General features: G+C 48.8%; 1 long non-coding RNA gene across 1 annotated transcript in view; it reads right to left on the bottom strand.

The window, feature by feature from the left end:
* Positions 1 to 13,596, bottom strand: part of LOC308470232 — a 17,822-nt gene extending 4,226 nt beyond the window's left edge. The window contains exon 1 of the long non-coding RNA XR_013982285.1: positions 13,506 to 13,596. This is a non-coding gene — a long non-coding RNA (uncharacterized lncRNA). The remainder of the gene's footprint in view (positions 1 to 13,505) is intronic.
* Positions 13,597 to 13,773: the final 177 nt, after the last annotated feature.

Raw genomic sequence — 13,773 nt, 5'->3', positions numbered from 1 at the left:
CCCGTCCCAACCGGAGGCGAGTCCGATGTCCCAGACGCAGCAGTACCTTCGGAGGCAAACTCCTTGTAGGATGGTTTGGCGGGGAGTGGAATCTACTCGTTGGCAGTAAAATCCATGAATTAGGTGGTCTGTGGGGTGATTTTGGTCAGTATAAACTGAGTCACCGCCCCCATTGTCCAGAAGTGTCCAGTTCAGAGTTTGTTCGGGTGTACCATCAGAAAAGAGTACGTAAGATCCATTGAGGCAGTGGGCTCGGTTCCAAGGGCCATCTCTGGTGAGGATGAGTCTGCCCAGTGGAGTGTAGGAGGGTGAGCGAATAAAAAGTTCCCAAGTTTGGTGAGTAGCGAGGGTCGGTAGTATGGAATGTCGAAGGAGAACGCGGGTTTCGGGTAAGCAGAAGTCAAAATCTCCTAGGCGGTCTGGTGTCCCTCTTTTCACCATATCAACGATTCCAAAGTCCAGATATTTGTATTCCATTTGTAATCCAGGGCATGAGCTGTGTGTGGTTATGGTGTGTTGAGAAAGGGCAGAGGTAATAGAAAGGATGAGCAAGGTGGGTATGGTGGTTGTCATTGTGAATAGCGGGGGCTATTTGGTGGTGGAGGTGTCAAGTAGAGGTGTCGAAATGAAGCGGTGTGAAGCGGAGCTGTCAAACTGTGGAGCTGTCAAACGTGAATCGGTGTGAAGCGGAGCTGTCAAACTGGCAAGCTGTCAAAATGAGGAGCTGTCAAACGTGAAGCGGTGTGAAGCGGAGCTGTCAAACTGTGGAGCTGTCAAACGTGAATCGGTGTGAAGCGGAGCTGTCAAACTGCCAAGCTGTCAAAATGAGGAGCTGTCAAACTGCAGGGCTGTCAAACTGCGTGTGTTTTACAGAGTTTGAGGCGAATTGGGGGTTGGTCGTCCTGGTCGGATGCTGGGATGATTTCGGAGGTCCAATGGGTTGATGAATGCGGTTGGTCGGGTCCGGTCTGTTGGGCCCGATTCGTGCCCCGATCTGGTCCGGTCTGTTGGGCTCGATTCGCGCCCCGATCTGGTCCGGTCTGTTGGGCCCGATTCGTGCCCCGATCTGGTCCGGTCTGTTGGTCGTCCTCTGTATCGGTGTCGCTGTCTGCCGGTCGGTCTGGGGTGCAGTATGGTGAGTCGTCAGAGGCAGGTTTGGGTGCTGAGGCAGGTTTGCAGCGGGTGTGATGTAACCAGGCTGTCTTTTCTGCTACCTTAACGGAAGTTGGAGTGGTTAAAAGTACTTGGTAAGGGCCCTCCCAAGTGGGCTGTAGGGGTACCTTATGGTAAGTCTTCGCTAGTATCCAATCGCCTGGTTGGTACGGGTGGATGTTTTCATCTAGAGGAATGTTTTGACCTGAGGCCGCGTATCTGTGAAGGGTAATGAGTTGCTTTTGGAGTTGTATTACGTATTTAGTTAATTCTGACTCGCCCACCTCTAGTTCTGATGTTGGAAACTGGGTGTTATATACTGGGGAAGGGCGTCCGAATGGTAATTCGTAGGGAGATAGTTTGAGATTTCCGCGGGGGCATGCTCTTAAATTATGCAGAACTAATGGAAGGGCATTTACCCATTTGATGCCGGATTCTTTGCAAAGCTTTCCCAGCTGTGATTTAAGCTGCTGGTTCATTCTTTTGACTTGTCCGGAGGAAGGAGGATGGTATGGGGTATGTAATTTCCATTTGATTCTGAGGGCAGTGGCAATTTGTTGGATTATATCTGATGTGAAATGTGAACCCCTGTCGCTGTCTATATGCCTGGGGACTCCAAAACGAGGTATGATTTCTTGTATTAGAATTTTTGCAACAATGTGCGCAGTTGCCCTGCGAGTAGGGAAACATTCTACCCACCCAGTCAACTGGTCTATGATTACCAAAGCATGTTTGTAGGCTTGGCATGGGGGTAGATCTATGAAATCTATTTGAAGGCTTTCGAATGGAACAAAAGCCCATGGTCTGGCCCCTGGCGGACATCTGGCGGTATGTTGTGGGTTAAAACTTTGGCAAGTATGACAATTCTTTACGGCTGTCTTAGCGGCAAGTGTAAGACCTGGGGCATACCAGCAGCGTTGCATTGTGTCGATAAGTTTCTCCCTTCCCCAGTGGGTACGTTGATGTAGAACTCTCAAATGTTTAGGTACCCATAGCTTGGGCATTATGAGTCTTTTATCCGGATAATACCAAACGCCATTTTCTAAGTGGGCCCCCTGTTCTTCCCATACTTTAATCTCCTCTGGGGTTGCAGTTTGGTACATCTCAGTAAAATTTATATCTGATAGAACTTGTGGTCCCTGGAACTCATTGTCTGTAGAGAGGGGCTGGAGGGCTGCTTCTTGTGCTGCGTTGTTGGCACTTCGGTTCCCAGTTGAGACTGGGTCCCTGCCTTTCGTATGTGCCTTACAGTGTACTACTGCAATAGCCTCAGGGAGATGGATAGAGTTCATAAGGCGTTGCACTAGGGATGCGTGTGCGATTTGAGTACCTGCAGCAGTCAGGAACCCTCTCTGCAACCAGATTTGTCCGGTGGCATGCACCAACCCGAAACAATACTTCGAATCTGTGTAGATAGTGATCCTTTTGCCTGCCCCTAGTTCGCAAGCTCTGATCAAAGCGATAAGTTCAGCCGCTTGTGCGCTGTATTTTGCATTGACAGGTCGTGCCTCTAGAATGTCACTATCAGTAACTACGGCGTACCCACTTTTCCGTTGCCCTCCCACGACTTTGGAGCTCCCATCAGTGTATAAGATGTTACCATAAAGCACCAATGCTGCAGCAAGCAAAGGCTCTAGCAGCTCAGCCAGCTGCTTGTGGCTGGAAAGCCAGACAGGATGTTTGTGACTGTTGCCATGGGAACAAAGGGGCAGTCCATTCTGTACTGAGCACCGGATGTTAGCTCAGTGTGTGTGTGTCATATGACCCGTACTGGATGTACTTGGGAGGGGTTTTCTTCTTGCTGTTGTTGAGTGCAGACATGATTCTCTGTACTGATGTAAGAGGCAGAAATAAATGATGTAAATAGTTTTCTGTCTGCTTCTTTCCCCTCCCTGGGGACACCAAAGGGGAGAGAGGAAGAACGGTGTGTTCCTCTCATACATCTGAGAAGAATCGCCGGACCTCGCCTGCTTATCAGCAGAGGTTGGGAGACGCGGGGAGGTCGACAGGAATATCTGCCGGTGCCTACGTTGTAGCACATTCCTCTGACCCAGGCAGAATTCCAACAGTGGCAGCCTTCGGATGGTTGCGATTCATCGGACATCTGCATGAGAGGCTGATGGATTGTCCTCCTCTGCTCCAAGGAGGAAGAAAAGCGTCTGAGAAAAGCCAGAGGCTCCACAGACAGCTGGTGGAAAGAAGAGGTGTTTTCCAGAGCAACAAAGTTCAAGGTATGCTGCATTTCGGGCTAAAAGTGTGAACGCAGGAAGATTAATTCCCTGGTTCACGGAGCTGCGTTTCAAAGAAAACAAAAGCTCCGGAGGAAGAGGCCTGCAGCTTGAAGGCTGATGCCTGCATTCCACAAATTTTTGTGGTTGATAAGAAGTCCCATTGAAATGCATTGTTGCTAGGTAACGGAAAGTTACTGGCAGAGGGGCTGAACAGTAAGCCTGGGAAAGCGAAACAAAATCACAGAATGTTTTGGCTACAAGGTTTACGAGCTCTTGGAAGGGACTTTTCAATAGCAGCCTGAGTTTAGCTGCCAGGTGCAAAGGGCATAAACAACTTGCAGTTTTGCTGCGTGAGAAAGGAAAAAACAACTGTTGGATTTTACAGTTTGTTTGACAGTGTCAGCTGGAGGCTTGGCTTCAGGATGGATGCCAAGAAAGGGGGAGCTTTGCCTTGCCCACCTTCCTTGACCAATGACAATTATTCATCTTGGTCTGTAAAGATGAAGGCCCTGCTGCAGAATCAGAGGCTTTTTGATGTAATTGAAAACCCCATCCCTGCAGCACCAACCAGAGGTTGGGAGTCACAGAATGTAAGGGCCAGGACTGCTATAATTCTGTGTGTCTCAGATGATCAGTTGGTGCATGTTCAGCATTTAGAAAATGCGAAAGAGGTATGGGACACGCTGCGTACAACGCATCAGAGAGATGCTGGTTCTTCAGCGTTGCTGTATTTTGAGAAATTGACCAATCTGAGACTTGCGCCTGATGGAGATGTTCAAGCGCACCTGACAGAAATGAAGTTTCTGCGTCAACAGATGGTGGAACGCAATTTCCGTCTTCAGGAGGAAGTGTTTTGCTTCATGATGATAAACAGCCTTAGCCGCACTTACAAGGTTGTTGCCAGTCAGCTTGGTTCCCTACCGGCCGCGCAGCTGACCGCGGAGAGAGTTTGTGCTGTGGTCCTGAATGAACACGACAGACTTGCTGCACTGGAAGAAAAAGACAGGGGGAGGGAAGAACAGAGTTCTAATTCCCCCACTGCTGATGCTACTGGAGAGCATGGTGTAGCATTGAGTGCTGTCCGATGCTACAATTGGGGACAGACTGGGCATCTACAGCGAAACTGTAAGAAGCCGCGCCAGTCAAGAGGAGCAAAGAGCAGCTCTACGAAGCCTCAGGCGTCAGGCAAAAGCCGTACCAAGTGCCAGGTGAAACCTGCAAAGGCTATGATGGCGAAAGGAACCACGCCAGATGTTGGGAACGCATTCATAATCGACACGGGCTGTACAAAACATTTGTGCCCGCACAGAGGACTGTTTTCGACGTTGAAGAAGCAAAGCTTCACTGTGAAACAGGCCAACGGTCAGGAGTTGGAAGCAACTGGAATTGGGACTGTGTATCTTGAGAGTCTGAACTTGACTATAAATGATGTTTACCTGGTTCCAGAACTGAGATTTAATCTGCTGAGCGTGTCGCAGATTGCAAAGAAAGGACTGAAACTGTCCTATGATGCTAAAAGCTGCAAGATCTACAAAGATCGAGAACTGTTTCTTACTGCCAAAGAGAAAGATGGACTGTATTTGTTGACTTTTGATCAAAGTGATTACATGAAATGTAATTCTTCTGATGTTTCTAACGAAATCTCTCTTGCAGGTGTGACCAGTGTGAGCACCAGGAAGAGCACCAAGACCAAGAAGGTCGACAGAGCATTTCAGCGGGTGTATGCTGATGTGATTGGTCCTCTAGAACCATCTAGAGGCGGTGCACGATATTACCTTTTGTGTGTGGATTGTTTCACTAATTATTCTTGGGTTTATATGATGGAGAAACCGCAAGAAACTTTAGAAAAGTTTCAGGAATTTTGTGACAAGGTTAAAAGTATGCATGATGCTAACATTGATTGTCTTTTCACAGATGACAAACAAGTTTTTCTGTTACAGAAGTTTCAGAAGTTCCTGGATGGAAAAGGGATAGACCACAAAGTGGCAGTTTCGCAAGAAGCGTGGAACAGGGGGATCTGTGTGAGGGTGAACAAAGAATTGCAAAAGGGAATGAATGCGCAATTGCTGAGTTCACATTTGCCACATGAATATTGGGCCGAATCGCTAGCGTCCTATCTTCATGTGTGGTTGAGAAAAGTCTCAACAGAGTTGGGATGTTCTCCTTTTGAGAAGCTGTTCAATAGAAAACCTTCTGTTGCCTATTTTAAGGTTTTCGGGTCTCATGTGAGAACAGAAGCTCCAGGTGGTGTAAAGAATGCCAGAGGCATTTTTGTGGGTTATGAAAAGGGTCTCTACAGAGTAATTTTGTCTGAATCTGGTCAGGTGATTCTCACAAAGTTCCTAGAGAGTGCTCCAGAGCAAGAGCGGGTTGTAGAACACACATTTCCCACAGAGGATTCTGATGATGAGTTTGATCTTATTGAGTTCAGTAGTACTGATGATGACAGCGATAGCTCAGACAGCTCAGTTGTCACAGTCATTGAGAGGAAATCTCACATAATGACTAGACCCTCAGAAGAGGAGGATGAACCACTGATTGCTACTGGTTCTCAACAGAGTTCAGAGGTTGAACCAGTGAGCACAGATGATCAGCACCTCTTACGTAGGTCTGAGAGAGCAACGAAGGGTGTACCACCCAAGAGGTATTCAAAGGAGTTTGCTAACCTTGCATATGTTGCTATTGTAAACGACCAAGGACAGATTGAAGCTGTGTCTGAGTCAGAGACAAAGGCACAACAGAGAGTTGTTAACCGAGGTAATGCGAAGTCACACAACCAGAGAGGTACATTGGTTAAACCAGTGGCGGGTAGTTCCAAGGGTGGAACTGAAACAACAGGGGAATGTTATAAATATAACAACTGTTTGTTTTCTTCTCTGGATGACGCTTTGCTCGCAGCACACATTGATACTTTAGGGGGAGTATGTTACCATAAAGCACCAATGCTGCAGCAAGCAAAGGCTCTAGCAGCTCAGCCAGCTGCTTGTGGCTGGAAAGCCAGACAGGATGTTTGTGACTGTTGCCATGGGAACAAAGGGGCAGTCCATTCTGTACTGAGCACCGGATGTTAGCTCAGTGTGTGTGTGTCATATGACCCGTACTGGATGTACTTGGGAGGGGTTTTCTTCTTGCTGTTGTTGAGTGCAGACATGATTCTCTGTACTGATGTAAGAGGCAGAAATAAATGATGTAAATAGTTTTCTGTCTGCTTCTTTCCCCTCCCTGGGGACACCAAAGGGGAGAGAGGAAGAACGGTGTGTTCCTCTCATACATCTGAGAAGAATCGCCGGACCTCGCCTGCTTATCAGCAGAGGTTGGGAGACGCGGGGAGGTCGACAGAAATATCTGCCGGTGCCTATGTTGTAGCACATTCCTCTGACCCAGGCAGAATTCCAACATAAGATGAGGTCAGAGTTCGTTAAAGGGAGATAATCGAGGTCTTCCCTGGGTTTTTCGAGGTGGCGAACAATTTGAGAGCAGTCATGATGCGGGGTGCCATCGTCGGGGAGGGGAAGAAGGGTCGCGGGGTTCAAGGAATTTACTCTCTTGATGGTGACGTTTGACGGACTGAGGAGAATGGCTTCGTATTTGTTTAGGCGCTGTATCGTGAAGCGTTGGCACCCTTGTAAGCTAAGTAAGGTAGCCACAGCGTGGGGAACGTTCACAGTTAAGTCGCGTCCCAGGACTGTTTCTTGCGCTTTTTCTAAAAGTAGGGCTGCCGCTGCTACAGCTCTCAGGCATCCCACGTTTCCCAGTACTGTAGTGTCAAGTTGAAGGCTGTAATAAGCCACAGGCCTGTTCCTCCCCTGGAACGGTTGGGTAAGGACACCAGAAGCTACTCCCTTGTTCTCATGTACATATAAAGAGAAGGGTAGTCTATAGTCAGGGAGTCCGAGGGCGGGCGAGGATCTTAGTTCTCTTTTAATAGATTCAAAGGCTTCGAGTGCCTCAGCGGACCATTGTAGTTGGTCTGGGGAGTTATCATGTGTCATTGCTGTAAGGGGGCAGGTGAATTCTCCATAGCGGGGGATCCACGCTCGGCAGAATCCGCTCATCCCTATGAATCCTCGGAGCTGCCTTTTAGTCTTAGGTAAGGGTAGTTTAGTTATTGCCTCAATCCGATCCGTAGTTAAAGCGCGGGTGCCCTCTCCCAGTATGTGACCAAGGTACTTGACCTCCTTTTTGCAATACTGTATCTTTTTTGGGGATACCTTGTGTCCCTTGTGTGCTAGTATGTTTAGAAGAGCTATGGTGTCATTTTTGCAGGATTCTAGGTCACGCCCACAGAGTAGGATGTCGTCTACGTAGAGTCTCAGGGCAGAACCTCCTGGCAGGGTCACATCTGCTAAATCTTGATGTAGTATGGACGAAAAAATTGCTGGGGACTCTACATATCCTTGGGGTAACCGGGTCCACGTTAGTTGCCCTGTCTGCCAGGTGAAAGCAAAGAGGAATTGGCTTTCGGGATGTACAGGGATGCTGAAGAAGGCAGAGCATAGATCTATGACAGAGTACACCACAGTTCCCTCCGGAATGGTGCTGAGGAGATGGTGAGGGTTGGCAACAACGGCATGCCTCGGAATAACAAAAGAGTTGATGAGTCGAAGATCCTGCACCAAGCGCCATTTAACTGGATTGGTATTTGGTTTCTTGACGGGAAGTAGAGGGGTATTGCAGGGGGAGGCACATGGGACTAGAACTCCCATCCTCAAGAACTCGTCGATCATCGGGGTGAGTCCTTCAATCGCCTCTGGGGGGAGCGGGTATTGTTTAGTGCAAGGGAAGGGCAAATCGTGCCTGTAGTTTACTTTCACCGGGGTTGCAGATTTTAAAAGTCCTACCGAGGTTGATTCGGTTCCCCATAAGGAAGGGGAGACATTATATATGAGTTCGGGTGGAAGATCAATGTTGGTATTTTTGGCTTCCTGTAGAACTCCTTGGAAATTAAAGATGGATTCATTCGGCATGTGTAAATAAATACCTTCCTGACCACATTGTATAGTGGCGTTTAATTTGCAGAGCAGATCCCTCCCCAAGAGGTTGACGGGGCTAGAGGTTAGCAGGAAAGTGTGTTTTACGGATAGAGGTCCAACGGAAACATTTGCAGGTTTAGAAAGAGGACAATTCCGAGGAATTCCGTCCAGTCCCATTACAGTTCTGGTCTCTTCCCCGGGGGTTAAATGGCTGTTCGTGAGGGTGGAATAGGTGGCTCCGGTATCCAAAAGACAATTATAGGATTGCCCATCAATCTGCATGGTGCAGATGGGATCGGAAGAAGACAGTTGTAGAACCGGGCAGAGGAAAGAAAAGGAGGCGGGATCTGCTTCTGATTGTCAATGCGATTGGTATTCGTCCATCACCATTTCATGGGCTGTATTAATGGTGCGGGTGGCTGTTTTAAAGGGATTCTGAGGATCTGGAGTGGGGTTCCTGGGTCTTGGTTGTGGAGGGGGAGGACCCGCACGATATTGCGTCTGGGTCATGGGTTGAGTGTGTCCATATGGAAAGTTTGATTCTCTGGGTTTGGGGTGTAGGGGTTCCTGGTAATCTGGCCTGTAAGTTTTTAAGTCTCTGTAGTCAGGCCTAGTAATTTCTGGTAGGAGGGGGCAAAATCTTCTTATGTGCCCTATTTCCTCGCAATTATAACAAACGCGCCGGTCTCGAGAGTCGGGTCCCTTTGGTTTGCTTTTGTCTTTGTAAGGGGAAGCCGCTCCTGCATAAGCTAATACTCGTGGAGAGTCGGGCTTCTGATCCTTCTTCCTCCGCTCGTCTCTGGAATTAAAGACTGACTTGGCGATGGAAAGAATTTCGGTTATAGTCTTTCCGTCATAACCCAGATGTGAGTTTAGGGCTTTCCTTATATCTGCAGTTGCTTGGTCCTTGAAGAAGCCTTTAACTATGACTTCATGTTGGGGACTCTCCGGGTCTATCCCGCCCCAGGTTTTGATAGCAGAGACTAAGCGGGTGTAATAGTCGGACAGGTGTTCTTCTGGCCCTTGAAGGACGGCTTGGACTTTAGTCCAGTTTACAGTTCGCTGACCAGCAGCTTTGATTCCATCTAAGATGGCCTTTTTGAAAATTTTTAAGCCCCATATGCCATTGTCTGTGTTATAGTCCCAGTCAGGGTCGTTAAGTATCGTTTGTGCGGTCAGTGGGGTCATCGAGGCGGGACGATTTGGTTGGTAGCCTTCTCGGGTTAGAGCTTCCCCCGCCTTTGCTAGTATTTCTCTTTTTTCTGCCTCGTTAAAGAGGGCCCCGAGTAACATATGCACATCTGCCCATGTAGGGTTGTGAGTAGAGAAAATGGTGGCCACCTGGCGGTGGCATTTGTCAGGGTCGTCCCTTAAGGAGGGCATTTTATCAGACCAATTCATCAAATCCGAAGTAAGGAAGGGCTGATGAGTAAAAACCATGCGGGGTGGGTCTCCTGCCCTGGCTGGGGGTATGGGTAATGCTCGCAGAGGGAAGGCGCCTTCTATTTCTCCGTTCTGCAGATTATCTCTGTTTCTAGTTCTGCTGGAAACGGGTACCTCTCTTTCTCCGTTTAAAAATTGCCCGTTAAGTAAGGGTCCAAGATCCAAGTCTACTTGGTCTTCTCTTGAGATGGGTGTACTTGAGGATGGGTCGGGCAGCGAGGTATTCGGTATGTTTTGAGAGGGGGCAGCAGCAGGTGGATTTGTAACGCTTCCTGTCGGTCCCGCGCCTTGGGAAAGGGTAGCGGCAGGCGGATTCACTATGCCTTCCCTCGGTCCCGCACCCCCTCCACCCGCTCCTGTTCTGCCTCCTGCCCCGGGTTCTGGCGGTCGGGGAGCCCGTGGTTCGGGGTAATAGAAGGGAACGAGAGTCCTATCCAATTGTTCTTCCTGGGCTCTAATCTCGTCATATGGAGGGGGTCTGGTTGGTTTCAAAACAGCCATTTGACGGGCAATTTGGGCTTGCTGCCGGTGAAATAGTTCGCGGGCTTCAACGAAGATATTTAGGTAGTATAGTTGTCGGGGATTCTCGTCGACTAAACAGGACTTAAGTGCTTGCATTCTCACGAGGTTAAAGGAACCATGAGGCGGCCATTGGGAAGGTGGTTCCAAGTGGTGGGTAAGAGCGACCCACGAGATGTTACAGAGATCCCTCAGTTTGGATTTTGAGAGTCCCTTTCTCCCTCTCAATTCCTTCCAGTTGAGGAGGACAAATTGTAGAGGGGTATCGGAGTCCTCTTCAGAGCGGAAAGGCTTCCTTGAAGCCTTGTCGCCAGGAGGAGTCCAGTCAGAGTATTGAGAAGCGTGGGCTCCCATTACTCTATTCTACAAAAACGGGGTTTTGCGGGCGATGTGCACTACAAACAAAAGGACGGACAGACGAGGGGGAGACACAAAAACAAGGGGGAAAGATAGAGAAAAAAATAGTGTTCTTTCAGTAATTTAGGTACCTCAGTTTATTCCTATTGAACTTAATCCTGCCTGCTATCGAACTGTAACTAACTTATCATCAATAATTCTCAAACATCAGCCTTGAACTCACGGGTCTCTCTCTTTACCCGATGCACAAACAAAAAAATCCTCAAATTCTACCGCGGTACTGCCTACACAACTGGTCCTAGTGTGGGGCCCCAATCCGTGAGCCGCCCCTTCTACCCTCCACGACAGCCTCCTGCCTAGCCTTTGAGACTAAGTTCGGAACCCCTACTGGACGCTTGCGCAATGCAATGCCAGATCAAGGACCGAGAAAATGAGAGTTTGGAAAGGAAACAAACGACCTTGCGTTCTCACGTACCCGGGTCATCCCTAACAAAGGTCGCCGGGCAGGAGGGGCGGCTTCGTTTGTATAATTAGACGAGAAAGGAGAGAGAGAGAGAAGAAATGCTTGGATGGACGCCTCTGGACGACTCCGAGAGAGGGACGTCAGAGAAAAACAAGAAAGGGCACGCTTCCCCGGACTCAATTCCAAGACGGGAAACGGGGGAGAAAAGGACAGATAGATTAAGACGTACCCGGACGACTCCGAGGGGTAACGCCGGAAAACAGTAAAAGTACCACAATTTCCCCGGACACGTTCCGCGTAAGAAATTGAGGGGAGAGACAGAGAAAGGTTTTGACGTTCCTAGACGACTCCGAGGGGTAATGCCAGACAGAAAAGTTCCGCGATTTCCTGGCCACTTTCCGAAGGGGAGAATCGGGGTAGAAAAGGATAGAATTTAAACGTACCCGGACGACTCCGAGGGGTAACGTCAGAAATGAAAGAAGGAAAGTCTGGCTGTCGTGGGGACACTGCTTCTCCAACCCCCCTCCCAATGTGTTTTACTTCAAACCATACTCACGTTCGAAGATGTCCCCCGCAGATCCCGGGATCCTTTTCTTTTAGCCGGCTTCTACCTCGCCTTTGCTCTCTCTGGTCGGGCTTCTGGTGACGGTTGATTACCGCCCGCAAAGAGGAGGCAGGGAGAGGAAAAAGGATCCCCGGGCTAAGGCTGCCCAGTGGCGCCCGATCCCCTCTATCTCCCTCCTCACCTCTGCAGGAGAACCAAGCGTCCCTGAGCGCGGTCGCCAAAACTGTTACCGGAAAATCCGAGGGCTCTCTTGGACAAACGAAGACACCGACCAGAGCAATTCAGAGCAAAACAGCAGCCAGTAGGCTTGGTCTTTATTTTGAAGAAGACTGTCGCGACAGGGCTCCCACCGTCCACGAGGTGAAACAAGATGGAAGCCCCGAACAAAGGACGACCCTAACTTTTATAAGTTGCTAATCCCCTACGCTACACCCCCAAAATTACATCATATTTACATCACGATTACATTAAAATTAGGAGTCGAGGAGGGGTTACACAGGTAATCTGAGTGTCCTGACACCTGGCCGGAGCCGCCTCTCCCCTCCCCACATGAGTCATGTACGAAAACAAAAGAGAAGGGCGAAGTTTCCTGCCCCCTGAGGAGAATCCGGCCACAGTTCTTTGTGAAGGTCCGTGTAGAATCCACTAAAATATGCAGTTCATTGTATCCCTGATAGCCTTCCGTCTGAGCCCATCAGCGATGGCTATCAGGGTTGTCACGTCTACTTGGAAGGAACGCAGAGTACGTGACTGCTCGGTGAAAGGATTATGGCCGCTTGATATCAGGCCACCCCCCTTTGATAGTCCTAGCAATATGCAGCAGAATAAAAGTGGTCCGGTGAGAATCCGAGGTACGGCTGATTTTTAGTGAATTTATGAAAAACACTGTCCTTGAAGTTCAGAGTACCTTCGCCTTTCGGAAGTAGCTTGCTACATTTTGATTAGATCAGTCATGGTCCATTAAACTCGGAAACAATGTATTGAGAGCTGTCAAAAGGTGAGGGAACAGCTGCTTGCAGCCTGCAGTACCAGCGTGGCCGCCGCAAGGGGCGCTGTTCGACAATGTTGATTGGCTGAGGCGGCCGTCGCTTGCCGCAGAGTTGAGTCGGCCGGTCTACTCGTAATAAAGATAGGGCGATGTGGAGCGCTATGGCGGAAAGCTGTCAGGCTAGCGCTTCCTTATTTACGGAAGGCTTTTTTTTAAAGAGATGGCCCTCTAAAGGGATATCTCTAGGGCCAGGGAGGGGAGGTGCGTGTATGTGTGAGTGTGGTGCTTGTGCAATACACGTGTTAATGGAGGGGGGGGGTGATTTCCAGAGACAAAGGCAATCTTTCGTCTACACATGGTAGAATCCTAGAATTGCAGAGTTGGAAGGGACCACGAGGGTCATCTAGTCCAGCCCCCTGCAATGCAGGAATATTTTGCCCAAAGTGGGGCTCAAACCCCCGACCCATAGATTCAGAGTCTCATGCTCTACCGGCTGTGCTCTAAAAGGGAGAGTTTCAGTTCAAGCAGAGCCCAGAATAATTAGGGTTGCCATATTTCAAAAAGTAAAAACCAGGACAACTCCAAAATTGTAGAACTTTTTCTTTTTTAGACAAGGCCCCAAATAAACGCCAAAAAAGCCCATGATTTTTCGATTGACTTGTCTTAAATTCAGGACAAAGTGCCTTATTTTGGAAATTCTACCTTTGAAATCTTTTGCTAGTCTTTCTTTTGAATGGGGGGGGGGATTCAATCTGGCCAGTCGCCACGCAAAAGAATAAATGGAAATGTATCAAAAAGGGCAGCATTTGGAAACCACCCTGGTTGCAAACCACTCCGGGTCCTTTGGCCTCCTGCTAGCAGAACCGCCTGAACTGCTGGCTCCGCACATGGGAGCAGAGTAGGACTTACTTCCGAGTAAGCAGGCATCAGATGGAAAATTGTGTATCAATAAGGCTTTTGGCCGTGAATTTATACCTACAGCTAAAACGAGAAAAGAGAGGAGGTTCTTTATGCAGGCCCCAAACTAGACCCCAAGCAGCTATATAAGGACAGTGAGGGAAGAATTCTTAGTTTGGAAGTGA

This window comes from Podarcis pityusensis, assembly GCF_964106645.2.
Source record: "Podarcis pityusensis genome assembly, chromosome: 2".
NCBI lineage: Eukaryota > Metazoa > Chordata > Lepidosauria > Squamata > Lacertidae > Podarcis > Podarcis pityusensis.
This window is presented reverse-complemented; position numbering and strand designations above follow the sequence as displayed.